We start from the raw sequence: 13101 nt of genomic DNA, 5'->3' as shown, positions 1-13101 counted from the left end.
TAGAAAAAAGAAAAAGCAAGACCACATAGGAGCTCCGCAAAAAGCAAACAACACCACACCAAGCCACCCTTAACTCACAAAGAATAAGGGATTGATAATCCACACCTCCCAATCTAAACAACCTATACCTCTAAAATTAATAGCTAATCAGTCCCAAGCCAAAGTTTGGACTAGAAAAATAACACCCTCCACCCTCTTCTTCCTATTATTGAACATCGCGTCATTCCTAGTTATCCACACACTCCAGCAAACACAACAAACATATATCCAGAACAAAGAGGGGAAATTCTAATTTACCAATCTAAACAAACTGCATTTGAATTGCTGCAGGCAACCATTAATCGAATTAGATGCAGCAGGAATTGATATTCCAAGCCAGTCTGTTATTCCCTTCCAAACCTGCACCATAAATGACATTAAAAAAAGAAAGAAATTGTGGCCTAGTTTTGTTTGTTATAGTCAAAGTTACATAAGTTGCACATTATTACCTTTCCGAAAAGGGATATGAATCAACCCTTTAGCATAAATAATTTGTAAAAGCTCCATATGTGTCTTCAACAAATTCTACAGTCAATTAAATCTTATATGAATAAGAACAACACAAAGTCAAATGATATGATTGTAAATCTCCCAAAAAAGAAAGAAAGTATAATGCATTTTACCAATAAAATTAGGAAGAGATTTTTGTGGGACAATTTCGACTGTCATGGTATGCATATTGCTTACAAACTCTACAAAGTCTTGTTTTCTTTTGTTGTTGTTCCATTGCCGTCTCTTTTCTGCCTTTAATTCGTTTTCCACACCCTTTAGTATTTGAAGGTTCAGGGGGAAGTGTAACACCCTTCTAATACCCCGCATAAATAATAAATAATAATCAGAGTAAACATGAAAAAGGGCATTACAACTTCCAAATAATTAAACAATAATACTCATGTCATGCCATGAAAGAGAACGTCAATCAAATTTATTCAGATCATCATGTTTAACACAGCGGAATTACTTTAACATCTGAATAACAAACAGCCAAGTCACAGACTTAAGGCGTTAACATAAAATCCATCCAAAAACAAAAGTTTAACAAGTAACTCTAAACGACGCCCCCAGTGTTACACGACCAGAGCATGACACGGACCCAACTGACTCTAACGAACTACTTGACGAGCTAATCCTCACCAAGTACGAGAGCTACTCCTTAGTCTGAAAAATAACAACAGTAAGGGTGAGTCTCATTCACATTTAACTAATGTTATAAGATATAGATAATAAAATATCATTTCACATGCAATTCACCCAATTACAGTTATGATCAGATTCAAACATACAATCAGTAAGCAAACAACCAAATTAACACATATTATAACATTGGACAATCTTCCATTCATGTTATAACATCAAAACAGCCTAATGCAATGCAACTACATGCATGTGGTACCAAAATCTGGGATAACCCAACTCACCGACCCACCATCGTCAAGGATACGGCAACACCCACTCACTAATTCCACACAATGGGAATTAGCTACTACTGATCCACCATCGTCAAGGACCAGCCACAAATGATTATGAATGCATGCATCAACCATAACATGCTCATCACCCACATACATCGATCAATGTCATAATCATCAATAAAACACATATTTCATACCAACAATACATGTATAATAAACACCAGTTATAACCACAACATCATACAGGTAAGACATTCGTTAGTGTACCTATAAGCATATCCCACCACAACAAATAAGATCGATTGTTTTTAAAATGATTCAAACCACAGTTCAAAACACCATTTGATTGTATAAATTATTTGATTAGCTTCACTGTGCTCGAAACGGCACCAAAACCCGGTTTACGGTTTAAAAGTTACACCTCTTTAAAACTTTTCAAAATGGACAGTCGCAACAACTAACAGCACGCGGCGCCACACACGGTTCGCGGCGCGGAACGAATAGGAACAACGCCTTCGCGGCGCAAACAAGGTTTCGCGGCGCGGAACGAGAAGAAACTACGCCTTCGCGGCGCGGCCATACCCTCGCGGCGCGTACTGAGCACAACAAAACTTCCTGGCCTTCTGCCACGCAGTTCGCGGCGCCAACTCCTGGACGCGGCGCGGACTGGCGATTTCCTGCGCTCCGAATAGCAGAAATCAGCCTGCGATTTCGTCCCTCTTTCACCGAATCACTACCAAACAAATCTCATTCCACCCAGATTTCGCATACAGTGAAATAGCACATATTATAACACATTTATAATACATTCAAACATCCAATTATCACCAATACATGATCAATATAATCATTATGCATCAATCCTCCCAAAACCTAACAATTCTACAACCTAAGCATAACCCAATTGATCCGAATAACATGATCAAATCCTATCCTACCACCTATAATCCCATAATAGAAGATAAACGGAAGAGTCCCCCCTTACCTGAAGGTTGATTCTTCGTTCTTCCTCGGTCGCACTTCTCCGCTCCTCTTCTCTTTTCACGTTCAGACTTCTTTTCCCAAAATGCTGTAACCCTCTCTATTCCACAACTCCTCCTATTTTATTAAAATTGAAATAAACTTATTTTAATTAGTAATAGGGCCTATCAATGCACCCCCTCTTTACTAACTACAACACAAGCCCAATTGCTTAATTCCTCATAGTCTTCCATAATTCCAAATAATTCCCCATAATTTATTTAAATTAATTAAATTAAATTATGAAAATAGATAGAGTGTTACAACTCTCCCCCACTAAATAGTTTTCGTCCTCGAAAACATACCTTAGGCAAATAAATCTGGATAGGAATCCTTCATCTGACTTTCCAGTTCCCAAGTCACATTCCCACCTGCTGGTCCTCCCCAAGCTACTCTGACCAACGCTATCTCCTTGCCACGCAATTGTTTCACCTTTCGATCTTCAATCCTCATGGGCAAGGTCTCAACTGTCAGATTATCTTTTACCTGTACATCATCGGCTTGGATCACATGAGATGGATCAGCAATGTACTTCCTCAACTGTGATACGTGGAATACATCATGCAAATTCGCCAGCGTCGGTGGCAACGCAATACGATACGCCACTTCTCCCACCCTCTCCGAAATTTGAAACGGACCAATGAATCGCGGAGTCAACTTCCTTGATTTCAGTGCTCTACCAACACCAGTTGTAGGAGTCACCCTCAAGAACACATGATCTCCTTCTTGAAATTCAAGTGTCCTCCTTCTTTTATCATGATAACTCTTCTAACGACTCTGAGACGTCCTCATCTTCTCCTGAATCATCTTGATCCTTTCTGTTGTCTCCTGAACAATTTCCGGTCCAATCACAGCACTTTCGCCAGATTCGTACCAACATAAAGGCGTTCTACACTTCCGACCATACAAAGCTTCAAACGGAGCCATACCAATACTCGAGTGAAAACTATTATTGTAAGTAAATTCGATCAAGGGTAGATAACTATCCCAAGCACCGCCCTTTTCCGACACACAAGCACGCAACAAATCTTCTAGTGATTGAATAGTTCTTTCTGTCTGTCCATCCGTCTGCGGATGATAAGCAGAACTCAATCTCAGCTTAGTACCCAAAGCCTTCTGCAAACTTTCCCAGAATCTGGATGTAAACCTTGGATCTCTATCCGACACAATACTCGAAGGAATACCATGTAAACTCACTATCTTCTCAATATACAATTGAGCCAGCTTCTCCATTGGGTAATCCATTCTCATTGGTATAAAATGGGCAGACTTTGTCAACCTGTCTACAATAACCCAAATAGCTTCACAATTCTTCACCGTCCTCGGCAAACCGGAAACAAAATCCATAGATATACTATCCCACTTCCATTCTGGAATAAATAACGGCTGCATAGCTCCATACGGTTTCTGATGCTCAATCTTCGACTTCTGGCAAGTCAGACAAGCATAGACAAATTCAGCTATTTCCTTTTTCATTCCAGGCCACCAAAACAGCTTCTTTAAGTCGTGATACATCTTGGTAGCACCAGGATGAATACTCAATCCGCTACGATGTCCTTCTTCAAGAATGCTCTTCCTCAATTCGGCAACATCAGGAACACAAACACGATTACCAAACCTCATTATACCATTCTCGTCGATTCTGAATTCACCTCCTTTATCTTGATTAATCAGGGCCAACTTATCAACCAACTCTACATCCGTCTTCTGACCTTCTCGGATTTCCTCAAGAATACTACTAGTCAGCTTCAGCATACCCAATTTAACACTGGTAGGAGTGTCTTCACATACTAAACTCAAATCTCGGAATTGCTCAATTAAATCCAATTCTCTCACCATAAGCATAGACATATGCAAGGACTTCCTACTCAATGCATCGGCAACAACATTTGCTTTACCCGGATGATAATTCAGTTCAAAATCATAATCCTTGAGAAATTCTAGCCATCTTCTTTGTCTCATATTCAACTCTTTTTGGTCAAAGAGGTACTTCAAACTCTTGTGATCACTAAATACTTCAAACCTTGAACCATATAGGTAATGCCTCCACAACTTCAACACAAATACCACTGCTGCTAACTCTAAGTCATGAGTCGGATAGTTTCTCTCATGCACTTTGAGTTGTCTCGACGCATAAGCGACTACCTGTTGATTCTGCATCAGTACACCTCCTAATCCTGACAACGAAGCATCACAATAAACAACAAAAGATTCCGCCGGATTCGGTAAAATCAATATCGGCGCACTAGTCAACCTCTTCTTCAACTCTTGGAATCCTTCTTCACATTTCGAATCCCAAACAAACGCTTGACCCTTCCTAGTCAACTTAGTTAACGGTAATGCTAACTTTGAAAAACCTTCAATGAACTTTCTATAGTAACCCGCCAGACCAAGGAAACTACGGATTTCGGAAACTGACCTCGGAGCTTCCCATTGAGACACTGCTTCTACTTTCATTGGGTCAACGGCAATACCATCCTTAGAAATTACATGCCCAAGAAAGCTCACTTCGTTTAACCAGAACTCACACTTTGACAGTTTTGCATAAAGTTTCTTTTCCTTCAATAGTTCCAATACCACTCTAAGATGATCCGCATGCTCTTTTTCATTCTTAGAATATATTAAAATATCATCAATAAATACTACTACGAACTGATCCAGAAAAGGATGGAAGATCCTATTCATATACTCCATGAAAACCCCCGGCGCATTGGTTACTCCAAATGGCATCACTGTATATTCGTAATGACCATACCTCGTTCTAAATGCCGTTTTCTGAATATCGTCCGTCTTCACCCGAATCTGATGATATCCCGACCTCAAGTCAATTTTGCTGACCACACATGCTCCAACTAGTTGATCCCTCAAGTCATCAATCCTCGGCAAGGGATACCGATTCTTGATAGTAACCTTGTTGAGTTGTCTGTAATCCACACACAACCTCATTGAACCTTCTTTCTTCTTCACTAGTAACACCGGTGCACCCCACGGTGAGACACTAGGACGAATAAATTTCTTCTCAAGTAAATCTTCCAATTGACTCTTCAACTCATTCAATTCCGATGCCGACATACGATAAGGTGCCATCGACACAGGATTAGTTCCAGGAATTAGTTCAATAGTAAATTCCACTTCCCTCTCTGGCGGCAATTCTCTTACATCTTCTGGAAAGACTTCTGGAAATTCACATACTACCGGTAAGTCACTACTCACCGCTTTCTTTTCCACTTCCATGGATGCAATCAACATAAACACGGCAGCTCCGTCCTTCATTGCTTTATCCACTTGTCTAGCCGTCATCTCTAAGTCCTCAACAATGACGTCTTCAGGGAAAATAACCGTTTTCGTGAAACAGTTGATATGAACCCGATTAAATTGCAACCAATTCATACCCAAGATAACATCAAGTTGTTCCAACGGAAGGCACACTAAGTCCATTCCGAATTCTCTACCAAAAATATCAATTGGACAGTTCAAACAAGCGAACGAAGTAGTCACTGAACCCGACGCAGGAGTGTCAATGACCATACTTCCATTAATCTCAGATATTTCCAAATTCAGTCGTTTAGCACAATCCAATGAAATAAACGAGTGAGTTGCCCCAGTATCTATTATTGCAATTAAAGGAGTGCCATGGATAAAACACGTACCTTTAATCAACCGATCATCTGGAGTAGTCTCTGAACCAGATAAGGCGAACACCTTACCACCAGCTTGATTCTTCCTCGGCTTAGGACACTTAGGACTGATATGACCTTCTTCCCCGCAGTTGAAACAAGTTACAGTGTTCCCTTTGCACTCAATAGCAATGTGACCTTCCTTCCCACATCTATAGCACTTCTTTTCCTCACTCTTGCATTCGTGAATGCGATGTCCAGGTTCTCCACACTTGAAGCACTTGATAGGGGCACTAGAGTCTCCCCCACTAGGCTTCTTCCAACCTCCAGCCTTCTGGTTACCCTTACCATACGGCTTACCACGATCCATATGCTTTTTCCCTTTCCTGTCGACTAACTCGCGAGAGTGCGACGACTTCAGCTTAATATTGTCCTCTTCAAAGATTCGGCTGCAGTCAACCAAATCGACAAACCTGCGAATCCTCTGGTATCTGATACCCTGTTTAATCTCATCGCGGAGACCATTCTCAAACTTAACACACTTCGAGAATTCACTAGCCTCATCATTATTGTAGTGGACATAATACTTTGCTAGCTCAACAAACTTGGACGCATACTCCGGCACAGTCATGTTACCTTGTGTCAGCTCCAAAAATTCAATCTCTTTCCTGCCTCTAACATCCTCAGGAAAGTACCTCCGCAAGAATTCTCTCTTGAACACAGCCCAAGTGATTGCAACACCTGCAGCTTGCAGTTCGTCCCTACTAGCCATCCACCAATCATCAGCTTCTTCAGACAGCATGTGAGTCCCATATCTCACCTTCAGATTTTCGTCACAATCAATCACCCGGAAGATCCTTTCAATCTCTTTCAGCCACTTCTGGGCGCCTTCGGGATCGTGAGTGCCTTTGAACAACGGAGGGTTGTTCCTCTGAAAACTATTCAACTGCCTGTCAGCACCAATTCCAGCTCCATTGGCATTCCCTCCCAGCACACCAGCAATCATGCCCAGAGCCTCAGCAATAGCGTCATCGTTTCTTCCTCCTCTTCCGGCCATTGTTCTGCTAAATATCAAACAATATCTATTAGAACAAGAAGTATCGACAGTGTCAACCTTACACTAATCGTATACGAGGGATTAACTGACACTAAGACTCTGACTCAAACGACCGACAATGCTCTGATACCACTATTGTAACACCCTTCTAATACCCCGCATAAATAATAAATAATAATCAGAGTAAACATGAAAAAGGGCATTACAACTTCCAAATAATTAAACAATAATACTCATGTCATGCCATGAAAGAGAACGTCAATCAAATTTATTCAGATCATCATGTTTAACACAGCGGAATTACTTTAACATCTGAATAACAAACAGCCAAGTCACAGACTTAAGGCGTTAACATAAAATCCATCCAAAAACAAAAGTTTAACAAGTAACTCTAAACGACGCCCCCAGTGTTACACGACCAGAGCATGACACGGACCCAACTGACTCTAACGAACTACTTGACGAGCTAATCCTCACCAAGTACGAGAGCTACTCCTTAGTCTGAAAAATAACAACAGTAAGGGTGAGTCTCATTCACATTTAACTAATGTTATAAGATATAGATAATAAAATATCATTTCACATGCAATTCACCCAATTACAGTTATGATCAGATTCAAACATACAATCAGTAAGCAAACAACCAAATTAACACATATTATAACATTGGACAATCTTCCATTCATGTTATAACATCAAAACAGCCTAATGCAATGCAACTACATGCATGTGGTACCAAAATCTGGGATAACCCAACTCACCGACCCACCATCGTCAAGGATACGGCAACACCCACTCACTAATTCCACACAATGGGAATTAGCTACTACTGATCCACCATCGTCAAGGACCAGCCACAAATGATTATGAATGCATGCATCAACCATAACATGCTCATCACCCACATACATCGATCAATGTCATAATCATCAATAAAACACATATTTCATACCAACAATACATGTATAATAAACACCAGTTATAACCACAACATCATACAGGTAAGACATTCGTTAGTGTACCTATAAGCATATCCCACCACAACAAATAAGATCGATTGTTTTTAAAATGATTCAAACCACAGTTCAAAACACCATTTGATTGTATAAATTATTTGATTAGCTTCACTGTGCTCGAAACGGCACCAAAACCCGGTTTACGGTTTAAAAGTTACACCTCTTTAAAACTTTTCAAAATGGACAGTCGCAACAACTAACAGCACGCGGCGCCACACACGGTTCGCGGCGCGGAACGAATAGGAACAACGCCTTCGCGGCGCAAACAAGGTTTCGCGGCGCGGAACGAGAAGAAACTACGCCTTCGCGGCGCGGCCATACCCTCGCGGCGCGTACTGAGCACAACAAAACTTCCTGGCCTTCTGCCACGCAGTTCGCGGCGCCAACTCCTGGACGCGGCGCGGACTGGCGATTTCCTGCGCTCCGAATAGCAGAAATCAGCCTGCGATTTCGTCCCTCTTTCACCGAATCACTACCAAACAAATCTCATTCCACCCAGATTTCGCATACAGTGAAATAGCACATATTATAACACATTTATAATACATTCAAACATCCAATTATCACCAATACATGATCAATATAATCATTATGCATCAATCCTCCCAAAACCTAACAATTCTACAACCTAAGCATAACCCAATTGATCCGAATAACATGATCAAATCCTATCCTACCACCTATAATCCCATAATAGAAGATAAACGGAAGAGTCCCCCCTTACCTGAAGGTTGATTCTTCGTTCTTCCTCGGTCGCACTTCTCCGCTCCTCTTCTCTTTTCACGTTCAGACTTCTTTTCCCAAAATGCTGTAACCCTCTCTATTCCACAACTCCTCCTATTTTATTAAAATTGAAATAAACTTATTTTAATTAGTAATAGGGCCTATCAATGCACCCCCTCTTTACTAACTACAACACAAGCCCAATTGCTTAATTCCTCATAGTCTTCCATAATTCCAAATAATTCCCCATAATTTATTTAAATTAATTAAATTAAATTATGAAAATAGATAGAGTGTTACAGGAAGAACGTGAATTTCCTTAGGGACATTGGAACCAATAAAAGCCTCAACTTCATCTATAGTTGTTGAAATAAGCTCATTGTTCATATTAGCCAATTTCAATTCCATCATAGAACCTTCACTTTATATGAAATTTAGCTTGTCTTTACATCTTCCAATAACATGCATACGTTTAAATAACTATGCCCATGCATCTGAAACCAACTTACTCTCACTTCCAGTTCTAGAACATCCCTCTAATACATTTCAATCACAATAAAAGATTGGTTTACTAGTTGCCAATTTCGTCCATCTATTAACAATGTAACCACTAGGAATCTCATTTAATCTTTTCCCCTTTAACCCAAAAAGGATATGTCGACATGGCATACCTTTAGATTCAAACATTTTACATGAACAACGTGCAATGTCATTAGAAAAATGGCAAATCACTTTTCTATGTTTACTCACTTTGTTGTTATTGACCATATTATTGTCAAGTATGTAGAATAAAAATTTGTCACTTTTCTCTTTTGTTCCTTCAATCCCACAATCCACACACGCACTCCACAATTCCTTTTAAAATATGTAAAAAATGTCATGAGCATAAACTTCTCTACCATGCTTTTCTAAATCCATATGCAACTTCAACTCTGGAATAGAATGAAGTGTATCATTATCCGCAAGAAGCTCTTTATATCTTTTTGATTCTATTGTAGAATCATAACGAATCCAAAATTCAACTAAAGTAAGGTTTTTATTTAAATAGTTTCCAAAAAAAGAATTTTCACTTTCAGATCTTGACGTCGTTCTCAAAATTCCACCCAAAAAATATCATTAAAATATAGGCCGGTATCCACATATTGAGAATATCGTACATTTGACATAGCCAACCATTTTCATCTAATCCAAATTCATTAATAATAGTCTTCCATCTTGATTCAAATTCTTTTGAAGAATCTGAATTCCAAACACACGACATGAAACGACTATTAAAATCCACATTGCCATTTAAGGAAGCACCCACCTTTTCTGAAAGATTTTCAATATATGCCACATGCAAAATTTATGTAAAGAACCAGTAAAAACTTTTTCTATAGCAATCTTCATAGCAGGATCTTGATCAGTTATAATAACCATAGGTTTGTAACCTCCCATTGCTTTTAGAAATGATTCAAACAACCAAACAAATGAATCAACTTTTTCATCAGCTAAAAGAGCAGCCCCAAAGGTTATACTTTGTCGATGATGATTTACACTCGTAAATGGGGCAAAAATTATATGATACTTATTTGTATTGTAAGTCGTGTCAAATGAAATAACATATCCAAATAAAGAGTAATTTTTTCGAGAAATACCATCAGCCCAAAATACATATTTCAACCTTCCTTCTTTATCAACCTCAAAATCATAGTAAAATGAATGGCTAGTCTCTTTTTTTCTTCTAAAATTATCAATAAAAATATGAGCATCAGAGTCTTTGATCAACTCTTTCAAATTCCTAGAATAATTTTGGATATCTCTTTTAGTGCATCCTATATTGTCATAACTTCCGACTTGTTCTTTTAGTAATTGATATAATTTTGAAGTCCCCACATTTGCTCTATTACATGAAAACAATAAGTTCTTATGAACATTGCTTACACTCCTAGTTGATCTCAAAAATTGTTTCTTCCTAGGTGTGACTAAAGCATGTGTATGACCTTCGAAAAAATTTGCAACTTCATATCTACCATCTATTGTTCTCTTGAAAGCAATCCTTGCATTACATCCCTCCCTTGTCATTTTTCTTTTTCTAGTTTTAGGCGAACTATTTTCACTAACAATCAATTGAGGCGAGAAAACATTTTTTCTATTTGGAAACCCTCTTTTGAGCAAAGAAAATACTTCCATTTCACACCATTTTTATCTTTTGTTTCAGATGAATTACGCACACTAAAACCAACACAATGTGCATACCTTTTATAAAAGTTTCCTCCTTCTTCTAATGTATCAAATACTTTTCCAATTGCGGGCTTGAACTCATCATCACACGTAGGATTCCATTCTCTTATTGAATTTTCTATATTACTGAAGTCTTATGATGGGGAGGATAAACCTATTTCAGTATCACCAACTTCCATATATATAATGATTTTTGACAAAAATTGTAATGAGTCCATAAGTAAGGTTTGAAACCGCAAAAAAAAATAATTTAAACATAAAAATGCATGTCAATATTGCATCTTAATATAATTGGCGGAAATTAAACTTAAGATTTGTAATATGAGTGAAATAAGTAATAGAAAAGCTTTCCAGCTGCTATAGAAAGCAGGTTCCTTGTATATATTGGAAATACCAGAGAAATCGAAACACACTTCGGTAGGAAAGAAATAACTCCTTTTCGTATGGGAAATGAATAAAGAAAATTCCGAATCTTTCAATGTTGAAGCGAAGGTGGCGTGAAATTGTAGTTGATCTGTTAAATTCTTCTTGATGTTGAGGAAATAACAATGATGCATTGTCAAATTAGTCTTTCTCCTCGTTACAACAACCACACTATAGCTTCAGAAGCGGTTTGAGCATTTACCGACAGCGAAAATGAATTATCAGGGCGCTCAAGATGAGTGAATTTTAAAGTTCGAGAAGAAAATTCCTGGAAATAAGATTGAAAAATTGGGGCTGGGTTCAATTTCAACTTTCGATTCAAGGGAGAAAAAGATTCATGGAAAAAAGATTGAAAATTGGGATTGGGTTTGATTTATGCTTTCGATTTAGGGAGCAAGAAGATTCATAGAAGAAAATTGAAAATAGGGGTTGGGTTTAACGATGATACTGTAGCTCTGTTTGTTTTCCAACTAGGAATCAACGAAATTAAAAGTCACGTGTTTCATTTAATCCATGTTATAATCCTAGCCATTCATTTTAATCTAAAGGATACAATTAAATCCTCTCACTCTCATATAAGAAGTATCATTCTCACTAGATACATTCCCATATATAGGACGTATCATATGAGAATGACAATTTTATATGAGAACATGAGAATGAATTTGAACCATTAGATTTTAAAATAAATGGTGCAGATTATATGTCCATCTTTTTTTCTCTCACCTCCATAATTTATTTTAATAATGGAAGAGAGAGAAAAAATATTCACACATAATCTGCACCATTTATTTTAAAATCTAATGGTTCAGATTCATTCTCATATATAAATGTCATTCTCATATATATATATAGTGTGTGTGTATATATATATATATATATATATATATATATATATATATATATATATATATATATATATATATATATTGTGTGTATATATATATTGTGGATTGTGGAAAGTTGTATGAAAAATGTATTTTATGTATTTTGCCGCGGATTCGGGTTTGGGTGAAAAAACTTGAACCTAACGGGTGTGGGCGTGAGTGTTATTTTGTCACCCGAATAGCATTTGGGTTTGGGTTCGGTAGTGTAAAAACCGCACCCGACCCGACCCGTTGTCATCCCTACTTTGAATTAAAAGATATAAATAAAACTTGGTTATCTTGAAGAACCTGTGGAAATAAGATGAAAATACTTGATGAACTTATGCTAGTAGGTAAATTAAAATAAGTCAATGCAAACAAATTTTTAGTCTCTTGGTCTTTTAGTTAGTTAGTCTATGTAAACATTATTTTAATTGCTTCTTTACATATGTCTAAAATAAATAGGCTTTTATGTAGGCTAACAGGCTAACCAGACCTTCGAAAAGGCCAGACTCAGACCTAAAAAACAAGCCTACGATAGGCTACAGGCTAGACTTAGGCTTCAGTTTTTTTGACAGTACAGACTTAGACTTGGCAAAGCCTAGCTCGGCCCAGCCTATTTTCACCCCTAAATCCTATGTATAGAAAACAAGCACGTGGTATCGCGAAAGCAAGTTCTGATGTATATACCAAAGAATGAATAGA

The 13101-nt window shown here is 38.1% G+C and overlaps 1 pseudogene; it reads right to left on the bottom strand.

Moving 5' to 3' along the window:
- Positions 1–670: 670 nt before the first annotated feature.
- Positions 671–11286, bottom strand: LOC131650871 (protein FAR1-RELATED SEQUENCE 5-like; annotated as a pseudogene).
- Between the last annotated feature and the right edge of the window lie 1815 nt (positions 11287–13101).

This window comes from Vicia villosa, linkage group LG2 (genome assembly GCF_029867415.1).
Source record: "Vicia villosa cultivar HV-30 ecotype Madison, WI linkage group LG2, Vvil1.0, whole genome shotgun sequence".
In the NCBI taxonomy this organism is placed as follows: Eukaryota; Viridiplantae; Streptophyta; class Magnoliopsida; order Fabales; family Fabaceae; genus Vicia; species Vicia villosa.
This window is presented reverse-complemented; position numbering and strand designations above follow the sequence as displayed.